Source organism: Dama dama, chromosome 15 (assembly GCF_033118175.1).
Source record: "Dama dama isolate Ldn47 chromosome 15, ASM3311817v1, whole genome shotgun sequence".
NCBI lineage: Eukaryota > Metazoa > Chordata > Mammalia > Artiodactyla > Cervidae > Dama > Dama dama.
The window spans coordinates 18288420-18302129 of record NC_083695.1 but is presented as its reverse complement, the minus strand read 5'-3'; the positions used below and the strand labels follow the sequence as shown (position 1 = coordinate 18302129).

The 13710-nt window shown below is 38.1% G+C and overlaps 1 long non-coding RNA gene across 1 annotated transcript in view; it reads right to left on the bottom strand.

The window, feature by feature from the left end:
• Positions 1-13710, bottom strand: part of LOC133070013 (uncharacterized) — a 129912-nt gene that overhangs the window by 73367 nt on the left and 42835 nt on the right. The window contains exon 2 of the long non-coding RNA XR_009696058.1: positions 1473-1546. This is a non-coding gene — a long non-coding RNA (uncharacterized LOC133070013). The remainder of the gene's footprint in view (positions 1-1472; positions 1547-13710) is intronic.

Sequence of the window (13710 nt, the reverse complement as noted above, 5' to 3'; positions counted from 1 at the left end):
CCATATGACCCAGCAATCCCACTTCTGGGCATACACACTGAGGAAACCAGATCTGAAAGAGACACATACACCCCAATGTTCATCGCAGCACTGTTTATAATAGCCAGGACATGGAAGCAACCTAGATGCCCATCAGCAGATGAATGGATAAGGAAGCTGTGGTACATATACACCATGGAATATTACTCAGCCATTAAAAAGAATTCATTTGAACCAGTCCTAATGAGATGGATGAAACTGGAGCCCCTTATACAGAGTGAAGTAAGCCAGAAAGATAAAGAACATTACAGCATACTGACACATGTATATGGAATTTAGAAAGGTGATAATGATAACCCTATATGCAGAACAGAAAAAGAGACACAGAAATACAGAACAGACTTTTGAACTTTGTGGGAGAATGTGAGGGTGGGATATTTCAAAAGAACAGCATGTATACTATCTGTGGTGAAACAGATCACCAGCCCAGGTGGGATGCACGAGACAAGTACTCCGGCCTGGTGCACTGGGAAGACCCAGAGGAATCGGGTGGAGAGGGAGGTGGGAGGGGGGATTGGGATTGTGAATACGTGTAAATCCATGGCTGATTCATATCAATGTATGACAAAACCCACTGGAAAAAAAAAATTAAAAAAAAAAAAAAAATGAGGTGCTTCCACATGTAGGACTGATTAGAGGCCAAATTGATGGGATAGGTATATTTGTATTTATAACTCAATTCTGTGACCCTAACCCTATTTAGACCTCCAATCTAATTAGCCTATGTAAATAGTCTTTTATTTGTTTTTATGCCTTGGGTTCAACATTTGTAGGCTAAGTAAATTCCACTAGAGCACTTAAATACCAAAACAAAAACACCCTCAACAAACAAACCTAGAAACCTTCCATATCGCTAAAAATTAGACCAACCTCCTCTAAAAATTCTGCCTGCTAGCACACACCAAATGGTAATTGTGAACTGTGCCAGTAAGGTATGACAAGTGGAATTTAATGTTCAACTCCTGAGTATTTTGGAATTCCCTGACAAAACAAAATCCCAATATTAGTTTCACTTTTAAATAATATTTTGGCTGTTTAATTTAAAATCTTTTTTTTTTTTTTTTTTTTACTTCTTAGTTATTTAACATATGTGGATGGAACACAACAGGATACTGACTCTACTCTGATGGAACTTACAAGATACTAGCAAGATAGGTATTAAATCATTTCATTAGTTATAGTGTCACTCAGTGATACAAGGAGAAATGTCCTTAAGTTCTTTTGACCTGTGGGTTCCAGGCTAGAGTAACCCAGCTTTGCAACATCATAAATTATGTTAAACTAAAATTTAGCTAACACATTTTAGATAAAACTTTTAGTTTCTATGTGTAAATTTCTACGTGGCAGAAAGAATCGACTCATTTATGTTTTAGTTAAAAACTTTTTTTTCAGGTTCCATGAGTGAGTTCTGTTGCCTAGAAGAGTTGACTCACCTATGAGTGATGTGTGATGATGTCCAGAGAGCCATTTCCATGCTCTTTAGCTCAGGTTCCTGACAGTGGATGGGCTGCAGAACACAGTATGTTAGGAAAGTGATTTAGCGATTTATCCATCAACTGAAACCTGAGAGACATTTCATCCTCACTTAACAAGCAACATACCTCTGAATGGCATTTTTGAAGTCCTGTCCTGAGTCAGCAACAGAATTAGAACCTATCTGTGCTTAAAGTGCCAAGCTTTTGTCATAAATTCTCTCAGGCCATCCTTCTTCTTAAAGAATATTATCTCTTATTTCCAGAATGAATAGATCAAAATAAGTGACACCAAAGTACCTTCCTGATGCAGTGAAACAGAGAAATGACCCTATAATGAAGCAAATGGAAAACAGAAGCTTTCTTACTGTACTAATTAATCATTCAATCAACAGTAGGGCCCTCAATTTAGGGTTGGACTTAAATGACTTTCATTAAATAATCCACAGTGTATATTGGCACAGAAGTGGGTAAAGAAAGCTGAGAAAGATATGAAATAAGTTAGGAAGAAACTAATTGAAAACTCACTACAATCTGAAGGAAAAGTGACTCAAGCGAGACTCGAATGTGACTTGTGGAGTTTAGCTAACAATGCTGCCAAAGCTCAAAGTAGAGAAATGTGTCCTTGGGGCTGACAACAAATTGACATGAAATCATCAGTGGAGGGAGGCAAAATTAGAAGAGCTCTGTGGGTGCCTTCAGAGGCAACAAAGAAAAAAAGGAAGTGTCCCTGGCTCGAAGCCTGAGGCTGAGGTTTGGGAGAGTTGGAGGCAGGATGAGATACAAAACAAGACCAGACAGGAGGCCTGGACTTGGGGTTGCTTCCATTCTCAGGCAGAAGCAAGTAGGGGGAAATGTTCACAATTCCAAAGCACCGAGAGGAAACTAGAGAAGGCCAAGAGAACAGAGGCTATTAGTATTTGTTGAGTCAGGGAGGATAACTGATAGGAGGTAAGGTCTCCTGGCAGGATTTTAAGTCTATGGCTGTAAATTGACTTCAACTTTCTGGCATTTATACAAACCATGAAGGGTCTTTCTCAATTTTATGGAACCCTTTGGTGGGACTGATGTCCAGTAATTCAGTTTCCCTCTATTTATCTGTATGTAATGCATTGTTTCCTGTAGTGAAGGCACCATTGGATTTTCAGACAGCACAGAAAAATTACACTTTTCAACTGCAAATGTAATACCTTTTTTTTTTTTTAACAACTGTCAAAAATCCATTATTGGAAAATCAATTCTACACCCAATTTCCAACAACAGATTAAAGATACCTGGTGAGTAACTTTCAGGACACTGTGAAGTGTATTTTCTTATTTTTGGCATTCTTCCAGAATCTTTATTGAATATCCTTTTTTTTCCTCCTATCCAAAACCATCTAGTTGAGAGTCACACTGCCAACATTGCACTGAAAGATGAACTCCCCAGGTCAGTAGGTACCCAATATGTTACTGGAGATCAGTGGAGAAATAACTCCAGAAAGAATGAAGGGATGGAGCCAAAGCAAAAACAGCACACAGTTGTGCATGTGACTGATGGTGGAAGTAAAGTCTGATGCTGTAAAGAGCAATATTGCATAGGCACCTGGAATTTTAGGTCCATGAATCAAGGCAAATTGCAAGTGGTCAAATAGGAGTTGGCAAGAGTGAACGTTGACATTTTAGAAATCAGCTAACTGAAATGGACTGGAATGGGTGAATATAACTCATATTACCATTATATCTACTACTGTGGAAAAGAATCCCTTAGAAGAAATGGAATAGCCATCATAGTCAACAAAAGAGTCTAAAATGAAGTATTTGGATGCAATCTCAAAAACAGCAGAATGATCTCTGTTCGTTTCCAAGGCAAACCATTCAATATCACAGTAATCCAAGTCTATGCCCCTACCAGTAATGCTGAAGAAGCTGAAGTTGAATGACTCTATGAAGACCTACAAGACCTTCTAGAACTAACACCCAAAAACAATGTCCTTTTCATTGTAGAGGACTGGAATGCAAAAATAGGAAGTCAAGAGATCCCTGGAGTAACAGGCAAATTTGGCCTTTGAGTACAGAATGAAGCAGGGCAAAGGCTAATAGAGTTCTGCCAAGAGAATATACTGGTCTTGGCAAACACCCTCTTCCAACAACACAAGAGAAGACTCTACACATGGACATCACCAGATGGTCAATACCAAAATCAAATTGATTACATTCTTTGCAGCCAAAAACGGAGAAGCTCTATACAGTCAGCAAGAACAAGACCAGGAGCTGACAGTGGCTCAGATCATGAATTCCTTATTACCAAATTCAGACTTAAATTGAAGAAAGTAGGGAAAATCACTAGACCATTCAGGTATGACCTAAATCAAATCTCTAACGATTATACAGTGGAAGTGACAAATAGATTCAAGGGATTAGATTTGATAGAATGCCTGAAGAACTATGGACAGAGGTTCATGGCATTGTACAGGAGGCAGTGATCAAGACCATCCCCAAGAAAAAGAAATGCAAAAAGGCAAAATGGTGTCTGAGGAGGGCTTAAAAATAGCTGTGAAAAGAAGAGAAGCGTAAGTCAAAGGAGGAAAGGAAAGATATATCTATTTGAATGCAGAGTTCCAAAGAATTGCAAGGAGAGATAAGAAAGCCTTCCTCAGTAATCAAAGAAATAGAGGAAAACAGTAGAATGGGAAAGACTAGAGATCTCTTCAAGAAAATTAGAGGTACCAAGGAACATTTCATGCAAAAATGGGCACAATAAAGGACAGAAATGGTATGGACCTAACAGAAGCAAAATACTAAGAAGAGGTGGCAAGAATACCCAGAACTATACAAAAAAGATCTTCATGACTCAGATAACCACAATGGTGTGATCACTCACCTAGAGCCAGACATTCTGGAATGCAAAGATAAATAGGCCTTAGGAAGCATCACTAGGAACAAAGATAGTGGAAGTGATGGAATTCCAGCTCAGCTATTTCAAATTCTAAAAGAATGATGCTGTGAAAGTACTGTACTCAATAGACCAGAAAATTTGGAAAACTCAGCAGTGGCCACAGGACTGGAAAAGGTCAGTTTTCTTTCCAATCCCTACGAAAGGCAATGCCAAAGAATACTCAAACTACCACACAATTGCATTCATCTCACACACTAGCCAAGTAATATTCAAAATTCTCCAATTCAGGCTTCAACGGTATGTGAACCTTGAGCTTCCAGATGTTCAAGCTGGATTTAGAAAAGGCAGAGGAACCAGAGATCAAATAGCCAGCATCCATTGTACTATCGAAAAAGCAAGAGAGTTACAGAAAAACATCTACTTCTGCTTTAATGACTATGCCAAAGCCTTTCACTGTGTGGATCACAACAAACTGTGGAAAATTCTGAAAGAGATGGGAATACCAGACCACCTGACTGGCCTCCTGAGAAATCTGTAGTCAGGTCAGGAAGCAACAGTTAGAACTGGACATGGAACAACAAATTGGTTCCAAATTGGGAAAGGAGTATATCAAAGCTGTATATTGTCACCATGCTTATTTAACTTATATGCAGAGTACATCATGAAAAATGCTGAGCTGGATGAAGCACAAGCTGGAATCAAGATTGCCTCGAGAAATATCAATAACCTCAGATATGGGGATGACATGACCCTTATGGCAGAAAGCGAAGAAGAACTGAAGAGCCTCTTGATGAAAGTGAAAGAGGAGAGTGAAAAAGTTGGCTTAAAACTCAACATCCAGAAAACTAAGATCGTGGCATCTGGCCCCATGACTTCATGTCAGATAGATGGGGAAACAATGGAAACAGTGACAGACTTTACTTTTGGGGGCTCCAAAATCAATGCAGACAGTGACTGCACCATGAAATTAAAAGACTCTTGCTCCTTGGAAGAAAAGTTATGACCAACCTAGACAGTATATTTAAAAGCAGAGACACTACTTTGCCAACAAACATCCGTCTATCAAAGCTGTGGTTTTTCCTGTAGTCTTGTATGGATGTGAGAGCTGGACTATAAAGAAAGCTGAGTGCTGAAGAATTGATGCTTTTGAACTGTGGTGTTAGAGAAGACTCTTGAAAGTCTCTTGGACAGCTAAGAGATCCAACCAGTCCATCCTAAAGGAAATCAGTCCTGAATGTTCATGGGAAGGACTGATGTTGAAGCTGAAACTCCAATAGTTTGGCCACCTGATGTGAAGAGCTGACTTGTTTGAAAGGACCCTGATGCTGGGAAAGACTGAAGGCAGGAGGAGAAGGGGATGACAGAGGGTGAGATAGTTGGATGGCATCACCAGCTCAATGGACATGAGTTTGAGTAGGCTCTGAGAGTTGGTGATGGACTGGGAGGCCTGGTGTGCTGCAGTCCATTGGGTCATAAGGTGTTGGACATGACTGAGTGACTGAACTGAATTTACCTCTTGGAAGGAAGTATTTTTTGTCTTTTTAGTGTGAAACTGAATACCCTTTTCAGGGTATTAAGGATCATGATTAAAAGATCATGATTTGCATTTTCTTAATGATTAAGATGTTCAGTGTCTCTTTGTGTGCTTATTTTACTATCCATACTGTACACCTCTAGGGTAGAATTTCTTAAGTTTAAAAAAAAAATAACAACATACCCTAATCTTGGCACTCTCAAATTCTGGTAAAGAATATGTAGCTGTGGGGACATTCATACATTGCTTATGGCACTGCCCTTCTAGAAAATGGTTTAGTAGTTTTTTTGTGAATTTAAATGTACCCTTACCACATTACCCAGCAATCTCACTCATGGTATTTGCCATAGAGAAATGAGTTCTTGTGTTCATAAAAACTTGTATAAAGTTGTATAAAAATATTTAGGCAGCATTGTTTATGATCATCCGAACCTAGAAACAACCCACACTTTCTTCAATAGGTAGGTGTCTAAACAAAGTATTTAAATTAATACAATGGATTATTCAGCATCAAGCAGAAGCAAACTGTTGACATATGTAACAACATGGATAAGCTTCACATGGATTATGCTAGGTGAACAAAGCTGATCTCAAAAAATTACATACTGTATGATTGCTTTTTATGATGTTCTGGAAAAGGCAAAGCTGTAGTGACAGAAAACAAATCAATGGCAGCTGGGGTTACAAGGTCAGGGAAAGGTATGATTATAAAAGGCAGCACAAGGGAATTTGGAGAATAATGAAGCTGTCTGTTCTTATTGTGAACATTGTTATAGGGTCAAGGCATGTGTTAAAGGGCTTCCCTGGTGGCTCAGATGGTAAAGAATCTCCCTGCAATGCAGGAGACACAGGTTCAATCCCTGGATCAGGAAGATACCCTGGAGAAGGGAGTGGCTACTCACTCCAGTGTTAAAACTCATAGAAGTGTATATACCTCAAAAATAGGTGAATTTTAATGAATGTAAATTATAGATAATAAATTGATGAAGTCGTCTTTACCAAGTAAGTAGAAGTGGCCCCCACACAGATTAGTTCCTTAATTGTAGTATTTGCACATTATCTAGACAACATTCTGACTTGTAATGCTGATTTAAGGCCTTCTAGAGGTAGAAACCAGATTCTGGTCTCCTGTTGTTGTTATATTTTTCATGGACAGAGAACTTGAAAATTCTGAAAATTCTTATATTCACATTGAATATTTCTTATTAGAGAAATAATAAGATTTCATCAAGTTTGCAATGTATTTTATCATGGTAGAATAATTATTTGTTCCCTTTTAAAATTTTTATTTTATACTGGAGTATAGTTGATTACAATGTTGGTTAGTTTCAGATGTACAGCAAAGTGCTTTAGTTATGTGTATATGAATATCTATCATTTTTCAAATTCTTTTCCCATAGAGGCTATTACTGAGTATTAAGTAGAGTTCCCTGTGCTATATAGTAAGTCACTGTTGATTATTTTATAAATAGTAGTGTGCATATGTTAATCACAAGCCTCCTAACTTATCCTTCCCCTTTTGGTAACTATAAGTTTGTTATAGAAGTATGTTTGTTTTGTGATTAAGTTCATTTGTATTTTATTTTTAGATTTCACTTATAAATGATAGCACATGATGTGTGTCACACAGATTAATTTGTGGATTTTGAAAAATCTTTCCATCCCTTGGGTAAATCCCATTTGTATGAACCTTTAATATATTATTGAATTTGGTTTACTTATATTTTGTTGAGGATTTTTGGGTCTATGTTCATCAGTGATACTGCCTGTAATTTTCTTTTTTGTGGTATCTTTGCTTGGGTTTGGTATCAGGGTGATGGTGGCCTCATACAATAAGTTTGGAAGTTTTCCTTCCTCTGTAGTTTTTTTGGAAGAGTTTCAAAAGGATAGGTGTTAACTTTTCTCTAAATGTTTGCTGGAATTTTCCTGTAAAGCTATCTGGTTTTGGACTTCAATTTGTTGAGAGTTTCTTAATCACAGTTTCAATTTCATTACTTGTAATTAGTCTGTTTATATTTTCTCTTTCTTCCTGGTTCCGTCTTGGAAAATTGTACCTTTCTCAGAATGTATCTATTTCTTCTAGATTATCCATTTTATTGGTGTATAGTTGCTTGTAGAAGTCTCTTATGACCCTTTGTTTTCATGTTGTAACTTCTTTTTCATTTCTAATTTTATTGATTTGAACACTCTCTTTTTTTGCCTTGGGGCTTCCCTGGGTGGTTCTGATGGTAAAGAAGCTGCCTGCAGTGCAGGAGACCCAAGTCTGCCTAAAAGTTTATCAATTTTGTTTATCTTTCCAGAAAACAGATTTTAGTTTCCTTTATCTTTTCTTTGTGTCTATTTCATTTATTTCTGCTCTAATCTTTATTATTTCTTTCCTTCTACCAACTTTGGGTTTTGTTTGTGCTTTCTCTGGTTGCCTTAGGTATAACTTTAGGTTGTTTATTTGGAATTTTTCTTGTTTTCTGAGGTAAGGTTGTACTGCTATAAGCTTCCCTCTTATAACTGTTTTTGCTGCATCCCATAGGTTTGGGACCATTGAGTTTTCATTGTCATTTGTCTCTGGGTATTTTTTATTTCCTCAATGACTTCTTCAGTGATGCATTGGTTTAGTGATGTATTATTTAGCCTCCATGTGTTTGTGATTTTGTGCAGTTTTTTTTCTTGCAGTTGATTTCTAATGTCATTGTGGAAAAGATCATTGAAAAAGATGCTTGCTAATATTTCAATTTTCTGATATTTACTGAGGCTTGCTTTATGGTGCAGCATGTGAGCTATCCTTGAGAATGTTCATTTGCACTTGGAAAGAATGTATATTCTGCTGCTTTTGAATGCAGTGCTCTATAAATGTTAATTAAGTACATTTGGTCTATTAATTTTCTGTTTGGATAATCTGTCCATTGAGGTAAGTGGGGTGTTAAAGTCCTCCACTGTTACTGTGCTGTCGATTTCTCCTTTTATGGCTATTAGCATTTGTGGTGCTCCTGTGTTGGGTGCAAATATATTTATAACTGTTATGCCTTCTTCTTGGATTGATCCCTTGATTATTATGGAGTATCCTTCTTTGTCTCTTATAACAATATTTTAAAGTCTATTGTGTGTGATGTGATTATTGCTACTCCAGGTTTCTTTTGACTTGCATTTGCATGGAATACCTTTTTTCCTTCTCCTTACTTTCAGTCTATACATGTGATCTGAAGTGGGTCTCTTGTAGACAGTGTGTATATGTCTTGTTTTTGTATCCATTCAGCCAGTGCATGTCTTTTGGTTGGAGCATGTAATCCATTTACATTCAAGATAATTACTGATCTGTATGTTCTTGTTGCCATTTTGTTAAATTTTTTGGATTTATTTTTGTAGGTCTTTTTTCTTCCTCCTTCCTCTTGTTCTCTTCTCCTGTGATTTTATGACTCTTTAGTGTTGTGTTTGGATTAATTTTTCATTTTTGCATGTGTATCTTACAGGTTTTTGAGTTGCAATTAATATGATGTTTTTATTTGGCAGTGTGTGTGTATATATATACACACACACACTTACATACAAACACAAGATTGATTTAAGTTGCTGGTCTCTTAATTTAAAATTCATTCTCAATATCCAGAATTTGTACTTTGCTCACTGGTTTTGATATTATATTTGTGTGTGGATGATTTCCTACTTTTACTGCCGGTGAGATTTCCCATTTGTAATTTCTTGTTCCTAGTTGTGGCCTTTTCTTTTCCTCCTAGATAAGTTATTTTAGCATTTGTTGTAAAGATGGTTTGGTGGTGGTGAATTCTGTTAACTTTTGCTTGTCTGTAAAGCTTTTGATTTCTCCATTGAATCTGAATGAGGCCCTTGCTGGATAGAGTATTCTTGGTTATAAGTTTTTCCCTTTCATTACTTTAGGTATATAATGCCACTCTCTGCTGGCCTGCAGAGTTTCTACTGTAAGATCAGTTTGATAACCTTATGAGGATTTCCTTGTATATTATTTGTTGCTTTTCCCTTGTTGCTTCTCATATTTTCTCTTTGTCTTTAATTTTTAATCAATTTGATTAATATGTTTCTCAGCATGTTCCTTCTTGGATTTGTCCTCTATGGAACTCTCTGTGCTTTCTGGACCTGGGTGACTGTTTACTTTCCCATGTTAGGGAACTTGTCAGATATTATCTCTTCAAATATTTTCTCAGGTCCTTTCTCTTATCTGCTTCTGAAACCTATATAATGTGAATGTTTGTGCATTTAATGTTGTCCCAGAGAAGTTTTAAACTGTGTTTATTTTTTTCTTTATTCTGTTGCACAGTAGTGATTTCCACTATTCTCTCTTCTTGCTCACTTATTGATTCTTCTGCCTCATTTATTCTGCTATTTATTTCTTCTAGTGTATTTTTCATTTCAATTATTACATTGTTTATCTCTGTTTATTTGTTCTTTGAGTTCTTTGAACTCTTTGTTCACCATTTTTTGTATCTTCTCAGTCTGTGCCTCTATTCTTTTCCTGAGATCTTGGATCATCTTTACTATCTTTCTCTGAATTATTTTTCATATAGATTGCCTAACTACACTACACTTAGTTGTTCTTCTTGTTCCTTCATCTGGAACATATACCTCTTCCATCTTATTTTGTCTAACTTCCTACATTTGTGGTCCCACAAGCTGTAGCAGCGTAGTTCCTCATGCTTCTGGTGTCTTCCGCCTTGTGGTTAAGGATGGCCTAAGAGGCTTGTGCAGGCTTCCTGGTGGAAGAGATTGGTGCCAGCCCACTGGTGGGTTTGGCAGGAGCTTGTCTCTCTTGTGTTTTTGGCTTCCCTGATAGCTCAGTTGGTAAAGAATCCACCTGCAGTGCAGCAGATCCTGGTTCAATTCCTGGGTTGGAAGATCCGCTGGAGAAGGGATAGGCTACCCACTTCCAGTATTCTGGCCTGGAGAATTCTATGGACTGTATAGTTCATGGTGTCACAAAGATTCGGGCACGACTGAGCACTTTCACTTTGTTTCTCTGGTGAACATGGCCATGTTAATGTGTGTGTTTACAGGTTGCTATGGGCTCAAGAAGGTTTTAAACAGCCTATCTGCTGATGGATGAGGCTGTGTGCCTGCCATTTTGGTTGTTTGGCCTGAGGCATTGGCTGTTTGGTCAGCAATAGAGCCTATAGGCTATTGTATGGGGCAAGGTCTTGGCATCAAAATAGCAGCCTCCAGGACAGCTCACATCAGTGAATACTTTCTAGTACCTCTGCCACCAATGTCCCCTCTCCACAGTGAGCCACTCTCCAGGAGACCTTCCTTCAAGACCAACTGGTAGGTCTGGTCCAGACTCCTATGAAGTTACTGCTTTTCCCCCTGGGTCCCAGTGTGCACAAGACCTTGTATGTGATCTGCAGGAATAGAGTTCCTGTTTCCCTCAGTATTGTGGAGTTCCTACAATCAAGCCCTGTTAGCCTTCAAAGCCAAATGCTCTGGGGGCCCCCTCCTCCCAATGTCAGACCCCCAGACTAGGGAGCCTGAGATGGGGCCCAGTACTCTCACCCCTGTGGGAGAACCTTTGCAATATAATTATTTTTCAGTTTGTGGGTTGCCTACCTGGTAGGAATGGGATTTGATTGTATCATGAATGCTCCCCTTCTGCTATCTTGTTGTGGCTTCTTTGTCTTTGGAAGTAGAATATCTTTTTTGGTAAGTTCCAGACTTTTTTGTTGATGGTTATTCAGCAGTTGGGCTTCCCAGGTGGCTAGTGATAAAGAACCTACCTGCCAGTGCAGGAGATGTAAGAGACATGTGTACAATCCCTGGGACTGGGAGATCCCCTGAGGAGGGCATGGCAACCCACTCCAGTATTCTTACCTGGAGAATCCCATGGACAGAGGAGCCTGGAGGGCTACAGTCCATAAGGTCGCAAAGAGTCAGACACGACTGAAGCAATTTAATACACACACATTTAGCAGTTAATTGTGATACTGTTGTTTTGTGAGATAAGATGCACTCAGGTCCTTCTATTCTGTCCTTTTATCCTCAAATCCAAAATAGAAGAGTTATTTGAAGTCCTTATATATCATTTTTAACAATTTTTGAATGTAATAATAACAATAATCACAATGTAACAGCAGCAAAAACTGATATGTCTAGGAATAGACCTAACAAATGATGTACAAGATCATTTTGGAAAATATTGTAAAATATTATTGCAAGGCATAAAAGAAGACTTAAATAGTTAAGACCATAGTCAATGAATATTTTTTGTTCAGTCTCTCAGTTGTGTCTCTCAGTTGCGACTCCATGGACTACAGCATGCCAGGCCTCCTTGTCCTTCACCATCTCCTGGAGCTTGCTCAAACTCATGTCCATTGAGTCAGTGATACCATTCAACCATCTTGTCCTCTGTCATCCCCTTCTCCTCCTGCCATCAATCTTTCAAGCATCAGGGTCTTTTATAATGAGTCGGCTCTTTGCATCAGGTGGTCAAAGTATTGGAGCTTCAGCTTCAGCATCAGTCCTTCCAATGAATATTCAGGATTGATTTCCTTTGGGATGACTGGTTTGATCTCCTTGCAGTCCAAGGAACTCTCAAGGGTCTTATCCATCACCACAGTTCAAAAGCTTCAATTCTTTGGCCCTCAGCTTTCTTTATGGTCCAACTCTCACATCCATACATGACTATAGGAAAAACCATAGCTTTGACTAGATGGACATTTGCCATTAAAGTAATGTCTCTGCTTTTAAATATGCTATCTAGGTTTGTCATAGCTTTTCTTCCAAGGAGCAAGTGTATGTCTTTTAATTTCATAGCTGCAGTCACCATCTGCAGTGATTTTGTCAGTGAATAGGAAGACTCAATATCATAAATGTCATCTCACTGCAAATAATTTATGCATTCTAAATTTCAGTCATACCTGAACAGGTGTTTTAATTTTATGAAATTTTATGAGATAAATGTAATATTCATTTCAATAGTAAAGAGCCAATTTGAATTGAAGTGACTGTGAATAATAAAGAAAGCGGGTATATGATGTGGCACACGGATCCCTCTGTAGGAATGAAGGGATTTATGCCCCAAATGATGAGTGCTGCCAACAGACTCTCCTTAGTTGTCAGCTGCCTTTGGACATTGCCCCAGTTGAGAAGAGTTTTCCAGCCCAAGGCCATGCCCCTTGTCCAGGGTGTTTTACGGATCCATGCTAGAGTATAAAGACCACACCCTTGTCCCACCTCAGGACAATTCTGAGGTTCACTGAGACCTTCAGTAGGAATGGATCATAGCTCAACTTCTCCTTCTGCCCAGTTCAGCTTCCTATCTTTCCCTTCCACATGTTCTAACTCCAAGAGGAATCTGTGACAAAGCTCTTGCATGGTTATATCTATCTCAGGGTTTTCCTTGCTCCTGGAATCTAACCAGTGACTGAGAACTTCTTCGGATATCAAAGCCTGCTTATTATAAAGCTATAGTCCTTAATATAGCATGGTACTGACTTCAGAATAAATGAATAGACATATTAAACAGAAAAAGAATACAACAGAACTTGGTATATGTGAGAGGTGACATTATATTGGGAAAATATGCACTGTTTACCAATAGTTGCTCTGACAGTTGTCAAACAGGTGGGGAAAAAATAGGCCTTTTGCCAAAAAATTCCCACAATGAGTAAGTACATAAATGTAAAGAACAAAAAAGTAAAATTGTTAATAAAATGTGACAAGACAGGAAACAAGTTCTTAAATAGGATGAAAGGTTGAAACTGTAAAGAAGAGATTGATAAATTTGATTATATGTGCATTTAGATTTTGTGTCAAGCTTGGAGATATATAATC